This window comes from Macaca nemestrina, chromosome 8, assembly GCF_043159975.1.
Source record: "Macaca nemestrina isolate mMacNem1 chromosome 8, mMacNem.hap1, whole genome shotgun sequence".
In the NCBI taxonomy this organism is placed as follows: Eukaryota; Metazoa; Chordata; class Mammalia; order Primates; family Cercopithecidae; genus Macaca; species Macaca nemestrina.
The window spans coordinates 62,823,742-62,842,923 of NC_092132.1; the positions used below are offsets into that span (position 1 = coordinate 62,823,742).

General features: G+C 34.2%; 1 long non-coding RNA gene across 7 annotated transcripts in view; it reads left to right on the forward strand.

The window, feature by feature from the left end:
- The first annotated feature begins 4,672 nt into the window (after positions 1-4,672).
- The window catches only part of LOC105483503 (uncharacterized), a 138,257-nt gene continuing 123,747 nt past the window's right edge, over positions 4,673-19,182 (forward strand). For 2 of the 7 annotated variants that reach the window (XR_011606923.1, XR_011606925.1), the window contains exons 1-3: positions 4,673-5,245; positions 6,258-6,335; positions 12,333-12,411. This is a non-coding gene — a long non-coding RNA (uncharacterized lncRNA). Of the gene's footprint in view, positions 5,280-6,257; positions 6,336-12,332; positions 12,412-19,182 lie in introns of all 7 variants that reach the window. The other 5 variants (XR_011606926.1, XR_011606929.1, XR_011606927.1 and 2 more) reach the window with 3 other exon arrangements.

Consider the following 19,182-nt stretch of genomic DNA (forward strand, 5'->3'; position numbering starts at 1 on the left):
AAAGGTAACAGTAAGACAAATACTTCACTAAACAATTTTAAAAAATTAAAAAAGGAAGCAGCTTTAATTAAAAACCATGAAACAAAAACTAAGATCACAAATCAATGAAATATAAAACAAACCACAGTTGGGAGGGTTGAGTAAATGAAAAATGACGTTTGAATGAATGAATAAAACATACTTCCTAGCAAGACTGAAAAATTAAAAAGGGATTGTGAGAAAAACAAAATATGAAGTGACTAAGAAAAAACACCAAGAACAAATATGCCTTTCAAATATAATTATTTTATAAATCACTACCTACCAATAAATTAGAAAACCTAGCTAAAAATGTATATTTTGGGAAAAATATTAACTTTCAAACTATTGTAAGAAAAAATTGATTAACCATAATTAGTAAAATTTATATATAAACTAAATTTTCTTAAATATCCCCACACTAGGCAGAGTTAGTAATCAACTTGTGCACAATTTTGAGAAACATTAAAATTTTCATTATATATTTTATAATAAAAATAAAAAAGAAAATCTCCATTTCCTTTTTAATGTCTATTAAAATATTGGCTTCAAATCCACACGTTGAGAGCGCACAAAATAAAATAAGTTAAAAGTCCTATTCACACATGAAAGTAAAGTGATACAGTGATACAGTTTAGACAGATATACTTGTCTAAAATATAAGTGAACAATAACTAGCAGTCTATTATATAATTATAATCTATTTATATAATTATAAGTTAAATAAAGGTAAAGAAAAAAGTATCACAGAAATGCAAGGATACAAGACATACAAACAAAAAAATTCAAAAAAGAAATGCAAGGACGGCTGCGGTATAGAAACTCTGTCAATACAATTTATATTAATGAACTAAAAGATATTTTTTAAAGTATAATTTAAAAGTATTATTCATTTTATGGGCTAGAATAACAAGTTGAATTACTAGAAAATTTATTTAATTTAAGGAAGTCAAAAATGAAGAAAGAAAATAGAAAGGGAACAACAAAGAAAAGATAATGGTAGACATTATATTTAATTGTAGATATATTTCCCTACTATCATTTTAAAAAGAGAGGTCACCAATTATCAACAAAACTAAAAATCTGTAGCCAAAGAAAAGAAATATGAGAAATAAGGACTGAATGAGAAAATGGCAGAGAAAGAGCTAACACAAAGAATTAAAAAATCTTAGAATAAATGAGATAATCAACAACGCTCTAAAATACAAGATCAACCATAAAGTATTGTTTCTTTCTAGCATAAAAGCACACTAGAACTTATGTTAGAAAATAGTAATGTTTATATTTTCAGAAACTTCTGTGAATTTTCTTGGATTTAACTGTTCAAGATCTTTAGGAAAAAAGAAATTTATTAACAAAAGTAAATGGCCTGACTAAATGTAAAAAATAAACGTAAAAACGTGAAAAACAAATGTAAAAAAGAATTCAGCACATATTCAATGTCTACTACATGCCAATTACTCCTTTGCATTTGGGGAAAACACATTTCATAAAACAGATATAACCAACTATGTTCATGTTCAGTTCTCTACGCCTTAACTTACTCATGAAAATAAATCCAAATAAAATGTCTGGATTATGAAAAACATATGTATATATAAAACACATCCTATGATTTATATACAACACTACATTTTCATTAATAGGTAAATAAGTTTGGAGAAAAAAATAGCACAGATGGTAAATTTATATCAGATAAGAATTTTGGTATAAAGATTTAAAAACGAAAACAAAACCAAACAAAATGGGCTTGTGGATAAAAGACAATCAGAATAATAGGATATAAAAGACTAAAATCTGATTTATCTGTATAGGAATATAATTTATGATAAAAGTATCACAAATAAATGGAGAAATGGCATGTTTAATAAATGGCATTGGAGACATATATAAAATAATAAAACTGTATCATAACTCTCTTTATAAACATTGTATAGAAAAGTTAACTATATGAATTATATACCTAAAGGAAAAGCAAACTATAAATTTTAAATGTAAATACATTTAAATTTAGATTTAAAAATCTAAATTTAAGAACATGAAAATGTATCTTTGTGGATGTGGAGGATGTGACTTACTAAATATTACAAAAGAAAGTATTAGTCAAATATTTGCTAAACTTGATTTAATGAAAATTAAGAATTGTTTTTCAGGAAAAGGGAAGGGAAAGTTAAAATTAATATATTAAAAACATTTATAGTTTGAATGTGCAACATAAACTGAAGAAAAACTATGTGTATATATACACATATGTATTTATATCGAGATATGTATATCCTTATATATGTATATATGTATATATGTGTGTGTGTATAAATGTGTGTGTGTGTGTGTGTGTGTATATATACACACACAGACATATCTTTTTGAGACATTGTCTCACGCTGTCACTTAGGCTGGAGTGCAGTGCTATGATCTTGGCTCACTACACCCTTGACCTTCTGGGCTCAAGAGATCCTCCCACCTCAGCGTCTCCAGTATGTGGGACTACAGGCATGCACCTTCAGGCCTACCTAATTTTTTATATTTTTAGTAGAGATGAGGTTTTGCCATGTTGCCCAGGCTGGTCTTTAACTCCTTGACTGAAGAGATCTGCCTGTTTTGGCCTCTGAAAGTGCTGGGGTTACAGGCATGAGCCACTGCACGCAACCCTGGGGAAAAAATGATTTTTATACACAAGGATTTCATGCAAATCCTGAAGAGATAATGATAGAAAAAAACTGCAAAGGTTAGAATAGTTGGTTTTCAGAATGCTGTGGACTGAAGGAACGTTTGTGTTTCAAAACTGATATGTTGAAAGCCCTAATTGTCAATGTGATGGTATTTGGAACTAGGGCCTTTGGGAGGTAATAAGAGCTAGTTAGGTCCCCTAATGGGATTAATGCCTTATTAAAAAAAAAAAAAAAAAGGCAGTAGATATATATCTCTCTCTCCCACCCCTACGCTTTCTTTCTCTCTTCCCTTCTCTCTCTCTCTCTCTCTCTCTCTCTCTCTCTCTCTCCCCGCTGCACATAACAAAAAAAGACCATTTGAGGACAAATAAGGAAGAGTGCCCTCACCAAGAAACCAATCATCCTATCACCCTAATCTCACACTTCCGGATTACAAAGCCACGAGAACTAAACTTGTTTTTAGGCCGCACAGTTTATGGTCACTTGTTGTAGCACCTGAAAAATACTGAGACACAGAAAACCAATGCAAAATTAAAAAAAAAAAAGGGGGGGGGGGCCAGGCACAGTGGCACACGCCTCTAATCTGAGCACTTTGGGAGGTCGAGGTGGGCAGATCACAAGGTTAGGAGTTTGAGACCAGCCTGGCCAACATGGTGAAGCACCGTCTGTACTAAAAATACAAAAATTGGCAGGGCGTTGTGGCACACACCTGTAGTAATCCCAGCTGCTTGGGAGGCCTAGGCAGGAGAATTGCTTGAACCCAAGAAGTGGAGGTTGCAATGAGTCAAAATTGTGCCATTACACTCCAGACTGGGCAACAGAGCAAGACTCCATCTCAGGGAAGGGGGTGGGGGGAAGAAAAAATAAAAATAAAAAGAAGTGAAGAGATACTTGGTCACTCCAGAAATTAGTGAAATGCAAGCCAGCATAGCATTGAGATGCACCACACAAGCATCAAATTGACAAAATTAAAAAGTTGTCTCTAAACGTATCAAATAAAGAACATGCTTTCTTTTTCCAAAATTAAGGGGGAAAAGGTAGGAATGGCAAATGGAAATCATTTTCATTTGTAAAAAAGTAAAAGTTGGAGGGAATTTGGTTTATGAGCTGTCTCATCTAAATTCAACCAAATAGCACATTCCAAAATGGGGTGGGCCTTTATCACATGGAGGGATTGCCCAGGTAAGTTGTATGGCATGGAGAATCAGAGGAGAATCCCTGCTCCTTATGGGGTCACCTGTACCAAAGAGGAAAATGAGAGTAGCAGAATCAAGTAAATAATATCAGAACATAAATGAGTCCTTTATGCTTATGCCACGTAATACAAATTAATACTGAAGGAATGATAAGATGACATCTTCTCTTTTGCGTAAAATAAATTATCCGAACAAATAGCAGAAAAATTGACCTTATTATGTCAAACAAATTATATCACACATACACAAAAATCAAAACTATACAGGTGAAATAAATAGGTATTATACGGGGATGATGATTGTATTAACTTTTATTCAGTACATTACATACATTCACACTCTGAAATGAATACATTTGAGCAAAAATAGGTGCAAAGATACAAAGTAGCTTGGCCACTTTCATTTTAGATTTATAACGTTAATTCCAGATTTCTCTTTTCCTGCTTAAAAGTTTTATGTTTTGCATTTCTTGGAAACCCAATCCTTAGATAGCAATAAGTGTGAATTAGAAAACTATTTCTCCAAAACATCGCTCATCTTCATTACTGTATACTACTGCCCTGCCCTTCTCTCTTCAATTCCCACTGTCAGAATTAAAATACAATTTATATAATATATATTGTATATACAATATATAGAAATACAAATATTTATAATTATATTAAAATACAGTTTATATACAAATTAATATAGGTATAAATATATAAATAATATATAAAATTATGTACATTAAATATATATATTTTATAACTACATATATAATCATAAGATATATGTGGAGAAGAGATTGAGGTGAATTTGAGTAATATTCCCATTATAAAGTTAAAAAACTTAGCCATGCAGTGACTGGGTATTCATTGTTAAGTCAAGCTTTCGTTAACTGACTCCTCTTTTTCCTCAGCATGAGTTACATAAATGAATGAATTACAAGTTGTCTCAAACAAGTCATACTTAAAGCATGCTAGTATTCTTAGTCACTCAACTTTCCTAAAGTCAGCTGAGGCTCAAATAGGAATTCTTTCTGTATTCAGTGTCCTGAAACAACACTAACAGTGAACACTTTAAAAGGACTGTCTTGGTCTCTTCGGTCTGCCATAACAAACTGCTATAGACTCGGTAGCTTAAACAACAGGAATGTATTTCTTAGAATTCTGGAGGCTGGAGGTTCCAGATCAGAGCTTCAGCGTGGGTGAATTCTAGTGAAGATTAGAGCTTCAGCATGGGTGAGTTCTAGTGAAGATCAGAGCTCCAGCATGGGTGAGTTCTAGTGAAGATTAAAGCTCCAACATGAGTGAGTTCTACTGAAGATCAGAGCTCCAGCATGGGTGAGTTCTAGTGAAGACCAGAGCTCCAGCATGGGTGAGTTCTACTGAAGATCAGAGCTCCAGCATGGGTGAGTTCTAGTGAAGATTAGAGCTCCAGCATGGGCAAGTTCTACTGAAGATTAAGACTTCAGCATGTGTGAGTTCTGATGAAGGCTCTCTTCTCAGCTTGCGTATGATCTTTTCCTGATTGTGTCTTCACATAGGAGAGAGAGGAGAGAGAGAGAGAGAGAGAGAGAGAGAGAGAGAGAGAGAGAAATCTTCCTCTTTTTATGAAGACATTAACCCATCACATTATTGTACTACCTTCACGACCTCATCCAATTGTGTCCCAAAGTCCCCATCCCCAAGTACTATCAAATCATTGTTATAAATACAATATAGATTTTTGGTGGACCACAATTCAATCCATAGCAAGCACCAACCTTAACAATGGACACTGTAAGCAAGGTGATCTCTCTCTTCACACTATTTATTCAAAGGATCTCAATTTTTCTTTTTACTCTCATTTCCACAATGAGGGTTGAAGAAGGAGATGCCCTAGTTAAAGAGTTACACTCTAATAATTCTGTAACAGAGTAATTTAAATTGAATCGTATGTGGCAATATTACTCATTAAATAAACTTTGGTCTCCATGTTATAAAAAACATAATCCCTGAGATTAAGAATACATAATTAAGAATAGGTAATTAAGAGATAAACATGCAAATTTACTAATAAAACAAAAGATATGCAGAGGACTATGTAGTAGGAATTCTAAAAGACCAGGTAGTCCTTGGTCATCTCTTCCTTCATACCAAAACTTGTTTCAGTTAAACTCTTCTAAAAAGACCTCTGTTAACTTGCAGTATTATAAAAACATCTTTACAGTTTTTTAAATCATATCATTGGTTCGGTCTTCTACTTTACTGCTAGGATTTTTATTTTTGCTGGGTTTTGGGCTTTCTTGTTTACATCGATATTAACTCTATAGTAATTGCCTTAAGTGTTCAATTACTGGAAAAACAAGACTCTGATTTTTGTTTTTTTGTTTTTGTTTTTCCTAAAGAGATTTATTATAAGCAAAGGAAACACAACAGCACCATCAAGGAAAGGACGTACATTGAAAATGGTTTAGAGATAGCAGGTACAAGTTTCCTCACTATATCACTGGGTCTCACAGGACAAACTTTGTCTCCAGTTCTTGAAGCCCGTGGTGATCAGAAAACCAGAAGTCCTCTCCTGCTGGACTTCTCTTATACTAAGCGGGTCGCAGAAATGCCTGACCTGCTTTCACAGTAGAAGAACTCCCAGCTCTACCAAAGTCAATCACAAATCTAGCTGTTATTATCAAAAAGTGCTGATATGCTAATGCATCCTGCCTCCAAAAGAGCTAATAGATTCATGATTATAGAACATCACCGATCTCTAGTTGATATATTCTGTATATTCTTAGCCAAAATTCACCATCATGCTTCTTCACACAAATCTGAAGATAAGTATGTGATCAGCCCAGCACAGCTGGAATTAGCCCATGCTATTCACCATCTTTTAATAGTTAATATGCCCCGGGGAAAATTCAGCATGTATCGAATTATGTGTCCATGCAGCAAAAATTTATCCAGTAAGTATATAAAGTTTTACACAGTTTATAATAAAGTAGGAATTTGTTAAAAAAAAAAAAAAAGAAAAGAAAAAGAAAAAAGAAAGAAAGAAAGAAAAGTCAAATAACCATCTCTCCAGTTTCTCAGTGTGGTATCTTAGAAAATCACACTACTATCAGAAAGCCAGACAAGATTTATTTAACTAAAAGTATAATGTTACAAATGTTTTATATTATTTTCTTTTAGCCTTATACCACAGATTTCAGCAAATGTTTAGAGACTGCTGCAGAGTCTCTATAGAAATAAATTTTGAAGAAACTGATGGATTTTAAGATAAAAATCAGAAAAAATTAAAAAGAAACAAATAAATTGTAATAATGACAAACCCACAGATATGTATAGCTGAATTTGCCAAATAAAAGGCAACAGGAAGTTTTCAGAGAAGTCTCAGAAACAGATTGTTTCATTCAGTATAATTTGGTTTTGCTGTTTATTATATGCAATGCTAACACATGAAAAATAATGTTACATTACTACACTTCTTGGTATTACTATGGATTTAAATCTAAGTCAGGAGAAGATAATTTCCAGTTTACAAAACATTACTGAACTCTCTTTGACCCAGTTCAGTGGACAGTCACCAGAAATTCCTAATCTCATTTATGTCTTTCTGTTGTTGAAATGCATATTTTCCCCCAAAACCTATATATTGGAACCATCACCACTGGGAGGGTATTCGGGGCCTTTTGAAGGTGGTTAGGACAAACAGTGGATCACTCATGAATGGCATTAGTGCCCCTTTTAGAAAAGAACGAGTTGAACTCTCTTGCCCTTTCCACATGTGAGGATATAGATAGAAGGCACCATTCTGAATCAGACACCAAAAATGCTGGTTCCTAGATCTTGGACTTCCAGGTCTTCAGAACTCCAAGAAATAAAGTACCATTGTTTATAAACTGCCCAGTTTATAATTTTTTATACCAGCCCAAATGGACTGAGACACGTAAAAATAAGCATGCCTTAACAATCAGAACAAATCCCAAGAATTATTTCACATTAACAGCTCATGTATTTCTCTTCCTTTGACTGGCTGTCTATAGGTTTCTATTTGTCTTCTTGACTATATTTCTCTTATTTCTATTCTTTTATCCTTTTTTTTTTTTTTTTTTTTTTTTTTTTTTTTTTTTTTTTTTTTTTTAGACGAGTCTTTCTCTGTTGCCAGGCTGGAGTGCAGTAGTACGACTTCAGTTCACTGCAACCTCCCTCTCTTGAGTTCAAGTGATTCTCATGCTTCAGCCTCCCAAGTAGCTGGGACTACAGGAAAGTGCCACTATGCCTGGCTAATTTTTGTATCTTTAATACAGGCAGGGTTTCGCCATGTTGTCCAGGCTTGTCTTGAACTCTCAGCCTCAAGTGATCTGCCTGCTTCAGCCTCCCAAAGTGTTGGGATTACAGGTGTGAGCCACCATGCTGGGCCTTGTTTTATTTTGTAATACAAGAAAAATATATGTGAACTACTGGAAAATATAGTAAGTTCTCTATTCCAAAAGCTCAAAATATAGAAATGGGAATACTTAATACTTCTCATTAAAATGGCAAAACAAGTTTTTCTTTTTCCTGAAATTGAGAAATTTATTTTCCCCCCAAGGCTAAAATCACTCTTGGTAGGAAATAAAGCTTCCTTATCACTCATTGTTCAAAGTATGAAATTTTGTTGCTTTAAATAAAATAATATAAAAATCATTCAGCTATGTACTGACAGCATGATTTTTAAGATGGTCTTGTTTGGAGACAATAGGAAAAGGTAGGATAAAACGTTTATTTTAGATGGATGCAGAAGAGTAATTGTCAATCACATTTTATGAAACTAAAGTTCTCATTCTTCAAATGATCTTTAATATAAGATAGAATTTAAGCATAGTGGTCAAAACCCACTTTCAAAACTGTAAGACATACAAATGAGAATGGGAGCTGCGAAGGTCACCAGCCCCTTTTATAAGACAAGCTAAACCTGTAAGGATTCACAATTCACTTTGCTTCTTTTCTATGTCTTGATTTAATAATCCAATCAATGACTCAATCAACAATATTAAAGATCTACTATGTGTCTAGCATTATTTTTAGCAACTATAGGCACATCCATCTTAAAGCATGTCTACATCAGTAGCCAAAGCATTTTCGGTTGCACAGCAATAAAATATTTGTCAATAATAACAAAATAAATAGTAGTACTGAGTGAAACTCCAATTAAAACTTTCTATATAAAGTGGAATGTCAGATTACAGTAAATATAAAGTTAGCTGAAGTGTAGAATAATTTATATGTGATGTGTCATCTCATGAGAACCTTTATTTTTCCCCAAATTTTCCAAAAATGCAATCACTGTCCAATCACAGATATAAAAAAAATTCCAGTGTCTTTTAAAATACTCTGTGATATTTTAACACCTTATGTCATGAGCATAATTACCTTTGGAAAAAATGGTATTTACCCAAGGAAGTATGAGATTTTTAAATCTCATTATACATTATCTGTAGGCTTCAACTAACATGAAACATAACATCTAGACATTCACATCCCAAAACCATTTTCCCTTTAATCTTAAAATAACATTATATAACATACTAAACAAATGACCAAAAGTTTAAATAGTACTTACAGTGTTTCAACTGGTAACATATACATTTTCTTCAATATTCTATGTCACCTTGGTAATTTAAAGAATGACATTGTATATATAACCAAGTTGGAAAATACTACTTATTTACCCACATATTCATTTGTGTTTTTTCACCCATAGAGTTGGAACTTTTCTCTTACTGTTGCTACAGTTCTGTGATTTCTCTATTGGGCATTGACTTAGCAATTTTTGGTGCAGCGTGCAATCTATCAGCTGCTTTACTATATCACATTACAATTTAGGTTCCATTTTGTCAGTTTTGCAACTATTCTGCTGTGGGATGTGATATCTCAAGACAATTCTGTACTTTTCCAAGCTATCTTACCACTTTGAAAGTGTTGTCAGAGGAAGTATTATTTGAAAAAGTCAGTCTGAATTATGCTGCTGCAAATCCGTGCTGCACAGCTAACACAAATTGATTTACCAGAAAGCTTCCTGCATTCCTAAGACATACAGCCACTAGAGCAACTTAGAGAAATTATCGTTCACAAATAATATATTCAGATACAGCATGAGAAACTCACAGAATAAAGCTCTAATAACACTTCAGTACATTTAAGATATATTTTTATTACTAATTTGGAAGGAAAAGAAATGTTCCCTGTTTAAGTAATGAGGCATTATTAAAATTCATAAATTATTTACAGCAATTGCTCTGGCAGTGAGAGAGAACTAGTGTTCTAGGAGATATATGGTTCTTTTAGAAAAAGGAAGGATTGAACCAAGGGCATTACCAGTCAAAAAAACAATGGTAGGTTTGACAAGGAGAGAAATTTCTGTATATACATTGTTATATTTTGTATATTCTGTAGTTCGCCTTTACGTTCTTAACTTTGGGGATACCTGCACAAAACACACATGAAATCTCTTCAAAATGCAGGAACATTGTGTTGATGAGTCATTGGACGGGAACCTCGGGTATCAAATGCAGATGATTTGGACTCTAACTAGGGGTTACCATTCTTCTATGTGTGCCAGCTCCCTTCACCCACTCGAAGGAGCTGGATATAAATTCAGTAAATCCAAGGAGTTAAGGCTGTCGTGCTATTAGAAGGATGATAATTTATTAAAAGAGTGTTTAATAATCTGCTATTTTTCTTTTCTTGTCACTTATTTGTTTGGGGCTCCATTTTCCTTGATAAATAATTTTCAATGTTAAACAGAAATTTTAAAAATACCCAAGAGTTATTAGGTTGGATTTTGGCGGTAGCCTTAAGCACTGTTATTCTAGTACATGCTTGAAAATGGGTATTCCAAAATAAGTAAATGAACAAACAAATAAATAAATACATAATTATAATAGTGCTCTAATTTATAAAATTTGCCAATTTCCATAGTGTAAATACCCTGCCATGACAGTTTCAAGCTACCAACCCAATATCATTGATTGTGTTTCTGGTGGAAATAGAATAGAGCATATAATGGGCCTTGGGTATCCCCTTAGGTGAGGAAAAATAGGTTCTTGTAAATCTAGGTGGCCTCAGTTGGGTGAGTAGGAAGATACTTTTTGTAGAGAACAAAAGCTTTACCATTGGGTTAAATGGTAAACTGAGTTAAAACTGGATGATGAAGTAGATTCTTGCGTAAGACCCATATAAAGCGATACTTTTCAATCTCATGAATGTCTAAGAAAATATCAATAGTCTGTGTGATGAAACATAATTTTTTTATTATGTAGAACCATTCCACTCTTTAATCCTCACTGAATTTTCTAAAAAAAGTAAATCAAGGGAAGGTTATACTTGGTATTGTTTAGAACTTTAAAAGGGGTCGTTCAATACGTACAAAAATTACATTAACAAAAATAACATTATTCATGGTATTTTAGTTTCCAATAAAATCACACCTCTATGAGCCACTTGTCCTCTCCCATAAATGCCTCTCCACAATATATAATACTATACCTGCATTTCATTCCCATTTGTTGTGTACCAACAAATGTATTATCTTCCTTATTTAAGCTTCCATTCTCCATGTTCCGTGAAAAAACAAAGGGAAATAATCACCATTTTCCTATTCAACTTCCTGTTGAAAGAGTACTGATTTTTAAAAAATAGGCTCTATTTTTTTAGGGAGTTTTAAAGTTAACAGAAAAAAGGACCAGAAAGTATACAGAATTCCATATACCACCTCTCTCCTCATCACCCTTTGTTTCCTCAATTATTAACATGTTGCATTAATGTGAGGTGTTTGTTAAAACTGATGAATTAATATCAATACATTATTATTACACAAAGTCCATACTTTATATTAGAGTTCATTGTTTATGTTCACTGTTCATTGAACTGTCAAAATCAATGGATTTTGATAAATGCATGTCAGATAGTAAGTGATATATTATGATATGGAATAGTTTCACTGCCCTAAAAATCATCTATGATCCACCGATTTCTCTCTCCTTTCTTCTCCTTTCAGGTTGCTTCCCTAGCAACTACTCATATTTTTACTCTCTCCACAGTTTTTCCTTTTCCAGAATACAGCTGGACTCATGCTCTGTTGTCTTTAGAGACTGACATTTCATTTAGTAATATGCATTTAAGTTTTCTTCCTGTCTTTTCCATGCTCAATAACTCATTTCTGTTTATTGTTGAATAATATTTCTTTTTTTTGGATGTACCACAATTGTTTACCCATTCGCTTATAGAAGTACACGTTGGTTGTTTCCAATCTGGGGCAAATATGAAGAAGGCTACTGTAAATATTCATGTGAATATTTTTATGGACATCAGTTTTCAACTCATTTGAAAAAGTCACAAAGATCATGATTGCTGGGTCTTTTGATAAACCAATCTTTACTCTTGTAAGAAAATGTCAAACTTTCTTCTAAAGCAGCTGTATCATTTTGTTTTCCTACCATCAGTGAATGAGAGTTCCTGTTTCTCCAAATTCTCAGGAACATATGGAGTCATCAGTGTTTTAGGTTTCGGCCATTCTAATAGGTATGTTTTAATTTGCAATTTCCAACTACATATAATTTTGAGCATCTTTCCAAATGCTTATTTGCCTTCTGTATATCTTATTGGGTTAACTGTCTCTTCGCATCTTGCCCATTTGTTAACTGGGTTGTTCGTTTTATAATGGTGGAGTCATAGTAGATTTTGTATAGTTTGGATACTAGTTCAACATCAGGTTTGTGTTTTGCAACATTTTTTCCCATTCTGTGGCTTGTCTTTTCATTCTTTTAACACAGTTTATTTTTTTTTTTCAGAGTAGAATCATTTACTTTTAAATTTCTAATAAAGTCCACATTATTTTTTTCTCTCATGGGTCGTGTTTTTTTATTTATTTTAATTTTATTGATATATAACATTTACATATTTGTGGTCTAAATGTGATATTTTGTTACATACATAGAATGTTTTATGATCAGCCAGGGTATTTGGAGTATCCAAATATATGTAAGTATTTGTCATTTTTATGTTTTGGGAACAATTTAAGTTCTCCTTTGTAGTGACTTTGAAATATACAATATATTGTTGTTAACTATAGTCATTTTATTCTGCTGTTAAATATTAGACCTAATAACTTCTGTCAAACTATGTTTGTTCCCATTAATCAACCTCTCTTCATTCCTCTCTCCCACTCACATGCTTTTTGCAGCCTCTATTATCTTTCATTCTACTCCTATCTCCATGTAATCAAGTATTTTAGCTCCCACATATGAGTGAGAATATGTGACATTAGCCTTTCTGTGGTTGGCTTATTTCACTTAATAAAATGACCTCCAGTTCCACCCATATTACTGTAAGTGACATAATTTTATTCTTTTTATAGCTGAATAGTATTCTATTGCATATAGTTATTACATTTTATTTATCCACTCATCTGTTGATAGACACTTAGGTGAATTGCTTATATTTGACACTGTGAGTAATGCTGCAATAAACATGTAAGCGCAGGTAGCCCTTTGATATACTGATGTTTTTTTCCTTTGGATAGATACCCAATAGTGGGATTTCTGGATTGTATGGTAGATGTAGTTTTAGATTTTTGAAAAATCTCCATACTATTTTTATAGTGGCTGTACTAATTTTCATTCCAACTAAATATGTGTAAGAAAAGTTCCCTTTTCTCTGTTTGGATACCAGGATCTCTTATTTTTTGGTTTTTGATAAATGACACTCTAACTGGGGTATGGTAAGATGATATCTTATTGTAATTTTTTTTTTTTTTTTTTTTTTTTTAGACAGAGTCTCAGTCTGTCACCCAGGCTGGAGTGCAATGGCATGATCTCAGCTCACTGCAACCTCCGCCTCCCGGGTTCAAGCAGTTCTCCTGCCTCAGCCTCCTGAGTAGCTAGGATTACAGGCGCACACCATCATGCCCTGTTAATTTTTGTACTTTTAGTAGAGATGGGGTTTCACCAAGTTGGTCAGGCTGGTCTTGAACTCTCCCTGACTCAGCCTCCCAAAGTGCTGGGATTATAGGCATGAGCCACCGCGCCCTGCCTATTGTAATTTAAATTCGCATTTTCCTGATCATTAGTGATGTTGAGCATTTTTTTTTCATATAACTGATGGCCATTTATTTTTCTTCTTTTGAGAAATGCCTGTTCATTCCATTTGCCCACTTTTCCATTTGTAGTTTTTCTGAGCTATTTGAATTTCTTTTATATTCTGGATATTAGTCCCTTGTCAGATGAATCGTATGCAAATATTTTCTCCCATTAAAACAGTTGTCTTTTCATTCTGTTAAATTTTTATTTTGGTTTGTAGAGGCTTTTTAGTTTAATATAGTGCATTTGTCTATTTTTGGTTTTGTCACCTGCACTTTTGAGGTCTTAGTCATAAAATCTTTGCCAATATCAGTAAAGTTTTTGCTCTATGTTTCCCACTAGCAGTTTTGTAGTTTAAGGTCTTCTATTTAAGTCTTAAATTCATCTTGGTTAATTTTTGTATATGGTGAGAGAGAGAGAGATCCAGTTTTATTCTTCTACATAGATATCCAATTTTCACTGCCATATTTATTGAGGAGGGCATTCTTTCCCCAGTGTATGTTCTTGGTGACTTTGTCCACAATCCTTTGATTATAAATATGTGGCTTTATTACTGGGTCCCCTATTCTGTTCCATTGGTTTATGTATCTGTTTTTACATCAACACTATGTTGTTTTGGTCACTATAGCCTTGTAATATATTTTGAAGTCAGGTAGTGTGATGCTTTCTTCATTTGTTCAGGATTGTTTTGGTTATTCAGGCTTTTATTTTATTTTATACAAAATGTTAGTTTTTTTTTTTCTACTTCTATGAAAAATAACACTGATACTATGATAGAGATTGCATTTAAACTATGGATTAGTTTGGGCAGTATGGCCATTTAAACAATATGAATTTGTCTAACCCATGAGCATGGTATGTCTTTCCATATATTTGTGTCTTTACTTTCTTTCATCTGTGCTTTGTAGTTTTTCTTTTAGAGGCCTTTTATGTTTTTGATTAAAGGAGACTTTCTCTCCCTTTAAATCTAATATTTGTTTTTTTAATCTGGGTTCTCCTGAGTTGGATGCAAGTATGTTTAGAATTGTTACATTCTCTTGCTGAATTGATCCCTATATTATCATATAATGACCTTCTTTGTCTTTTTTTACTATTTCTATTGCACATTAAATATTATTTTTTCTCTTTTATTTCAGTCTGTATGTGTCTTTACAGGTGAAATAAGTTTCTTTTAGGCATCATATGGTTGGTTCATGTTTCTATTAATTCAGCAAGTCTATACTTTTTAAGTGTGAAGTTTAATCTGTTTTCATTCAAGGTTATTACTGATATGTGAGAGCTTTTTCCTGTAATTTTATTAATTGATTTCTGATTGTTTTGTATATTGTTTGTTTCTCTTTTTCTCTCTTATTTATTATTGTGATTTTGTGGTTTTCTGTAGTGGTATCATTTCAGTCTTTTCTTTATGTGTTTGCTCTACCAATGTAGCTTATATTTTCATGTGTTCTTATGATGATAGATGATGTTCTTTAGCTTCTGGGTGTAGGACTTAAGCATTTCTTGCAGAACTGATCTAGTGGTGATAAATTTCCTCAGCTTTTATTTACCTAGAAAAAAATATTTCTTCAAGTATAAAGAATAATTTTGCTGGGTATAGTATCCTTGGCTGGCTTTTGTTTTTCCTTCAACACTCTCAATGTATCATTTTTTGCCAAGGAGGTTTCTTCTTCTTCAAAAAAAAAATGCTATTAGTCAGATAGGCATTCCTTTACAAGTGACTGGAAGCTTCTCTTTTGCTATTTTTAGAATTCTGTATTTGTCTTTGACTTTTGACATTTTAAATATAATGTGCTGTGGAGAAGACTTTGTTGAATCGTATCTGTGAGATTCTCTGGGCTTTCTGTATCTATATGTATAAAGGTCTTGCTAGACTTTGCAAGTTTTCATCTATTATTTGGTTAAATACCTTTCCCAATCTTTTAATTTTTATCTTCTGGAACATCTAAGATTTGAATATTTGGTGCTTTATAGTGTCTTATATGTCATGTAGGTTTTTCTCATTCTTTCTTATTTTTTTTTTATCTTTATCTGAATTATTTCAAAAGACCTGTTTTCAAGTTCTGAGATTTTTTTCTTCTGCTTGATAGATTCTAAATCATTGAAGCTTTCAAATATATTTTATATTTTATTCAATTAATTATTCAGTTCCAGAATTTCTATTTGGTGCTTCTTTATGGTATCCATTTTTTTGGTGTATTTTCATTTATGTCCTGAACTGCTTTTCTGAATTACTTATACTGTTTTTCAGTATTCTTTTTGCATATCACAGTGCTACTTTAATATCAATGATTTCCTTTTGACTGGAATGTTGCTAGAAAAGTATTGTGTTCTTTTGAAGGTGTCATATTTCCTTGCTTTTCAATTTTTCTTGTGCCCTTATGTTAATACTTGCACATCTACTGTAACAGTTGCTTCATCTAGTTTTTAAAATTTGCTTTCATAGGGGAACACTCTTTTCTGAACAAGTATCTATGGCGTTGGATGGGTAGGGAATGTTGGCTTTGATTCTGGGTGCATGCAGTGGTGTATTCTTTGTATGATTTCTTCAGATGTAAACATGGTCAATCGTTTCTGTGATTTCCTCAGTGTCTTAAAATGTAGTTGTTGGTAGAGGCTGTGGTGAAGTTTTACTGGGGACTAGGATGCCAAGTAGGTCAGTCTTCAAACCTCTGTGGTGACAGTGTTAGGCAGAGAATGCCTGTTTTTGAGTCCCAAGGTAGCATACTCTGGCACCAGTGTTAGCAGATCTAGTTAGCAAAGTCTTGGGCTCCTAGCTGGGTTGCTTGTGTGCCAGTAATGATAACAGTGGGCTGGGAGACTGGGCAGGTTCTTGGGACCCTGAGCAGTGGATGTGGCAATTGGTCTTCACTGATGTTGGCAATGGTTGCAATGAGCTGGGTAGACCAGTTCCCAGGCCCAGAGGTGGTGCATATGGATGGGTGTCAGCTATGGTAGTAGTGACAGGTTGGATGTGCCTGAACTCAGGCCCCTGGGCAGAGTGTTCAGATATCAATGCTGATGGGCTGAACTGAGTAATCTTCAGGCTGTGGGTGTGTTTGGATACTGTGGGGGCAGAGCTGGGTTGAGTGGACCCATTCTGAGGCCCCATGGAGACATGTGCATAGGTTGCCTGTGGCAGGGAGGGGTAAGTGATTGTAGGCTACCAGTGTAAAGCTCAAGTGAAGGTAGCAGTGGTTTCACTGTGGTCCTGCTATTGGGATGAAAGTGGAGGCTTTCAGTGGCTGCAACCATAGGTAGGCAACTGGAAAAGGCACATTTTGCTTGTGCTTTGCTCCTGGCTGCAGCAGCATATAGCAGCAGTGACTATAGGCAGTGGCGTTTTTCCTTGAGTTGTGTAAAAATACCTTGGGGGCTTGGATCAGGGTTACTTCCAGTGATTCCTTCTTGGACCCTAGTACTGGGAGAACTGGCAGTTATGGCCATTATAAATGGGATAGCCTTCACAGCTGGCTCACTCTTTGGCCCTGGGGTGGCATCTGCTGGCAGCAGTATCAGTTGCTGCAGGCAAGATAGCCTTTAGTCACATCTGCCACTCTATTGGAGGGGCAAGGTTGCTGTTGGCAATTCCTGTTTTGGCCCTGGTGGCACTGCAGTAGTCAGAGAATGTCATTGGAGCTACAGGGATGTGGAGCTACAAGGGCTCTTCAACTCCGGAGCAGGATGCAATCTGGTGGGGTTCTGAGCTCTCAAAATGATGCCATGCTGTAGCTGCTTAGTACTTGGAGGTTTGTGGAACTCAGCATGGGCTCTCTCTCTGGAGTAATGCAGTTGTGCAGTCTTCAGGCATCTCCCTATGTTGGTTTCAGGGCATGTAAGAGTCAAGGGGCTCTCCCGTGTCTAGGGTTTCAGGAGTCCACAATGAGAATATGGAATACTGGGGATATCTCACTTATTCTTTCTCCACATCAAAGCGTTTCCTCATGCCTCCAGCTGATCCTGGCCAACCAGGCTGCCTCACTTTCCTCTTTTTATTCTCCTGTAGGTGTTTTCTGTCACTTCTCTGTTGAATTTCAGTGTTCTCTTTTATATGATCTATTTGAGGTGTGATTAGCTACTTGCTGTTTTGGTTTTTCTTTGTGGAATGTGTGAATACTAAATGTATCTAGTCAGTCATCTTGAAGCCCCTTAATTGGGTCATGTTTTTTGTTTGTTGTTGTTATTATTTTTGTTGAGATTACTGATTTTCTGTCCCCATTTAAAATATTCTTTGTTGTACACATACTTTCTTTTGATGCCTGTTTTTATGTTGAAATAATTTTATATTTTTAGAAGATTTGCAAGCAGAATACAGTTTCCATATATTATTCACTGAGCTTCATTTAATATTAATATATTGAGTAACCACAATACATTTATCAAAACCAAGAAACAGACCATAACAGTTAGTACCATACTCTTAACTAAACCCACAGACTTGTTTCTGGTGTCAGCAGTTTTCCGCTAAGGTCCTCTTACGTTCCAGCATCTAATCCTAGATGCCAGGTTGTATTTAGTTATCATGGCTCCTTAGATTCCTCAGATCTGTGACTGCTTCTCAGTCTTTCTTTCTTCTATTATATATGTGATAGTTTTGAAGAATACTGGTCAAGCACTTTGTAAAATGTCTCTCAAGTTTATCTCTCTTCTTATGATTACACAGAGAGTATAATTTTAGGGAACAATATCAGAGATGTCAAATGCCCTTCTCATCACATCATATTAAATAATATCAAAAAATTTATTACTGGTAATTTTAACAGTAGTGGTGTGTGAAACACTTCTCTGTTGTAAAATTGCAATTTGTCTTTGTTATGAACTGAGAGTTATCTCTTCAAACTCCATTTGTTAAAGCTATAACCTCCAACATGATGATATTAGGAGGTGGGGCTTTTTGGAATTAGTTAAGCTTAAATGAAGTCAGGAGAGTGGAGCATCCATGATGTGATTAGCACCCTAATACCAAAAGGAAGAACAAATTTTAAAAAGGAAGAAAAATCAGAGCTTCCTCTCTCCACCACTTGAGTATACACAAGAAGGAGGCATCTGCAAATCAGGAAGAGAGCCCTCCCTAGAAGTCCAACATGCCAACACATTGATCTCAGACTTCTAGCCTACAGAACTACACAAAAGCTCTTTTTCTTATTTAAGCTGCCCATTCTATGGTATTGTGTTATGGCAGCCTGAGCAGACTAAGTAATCTGTAATGAGAAGCAGC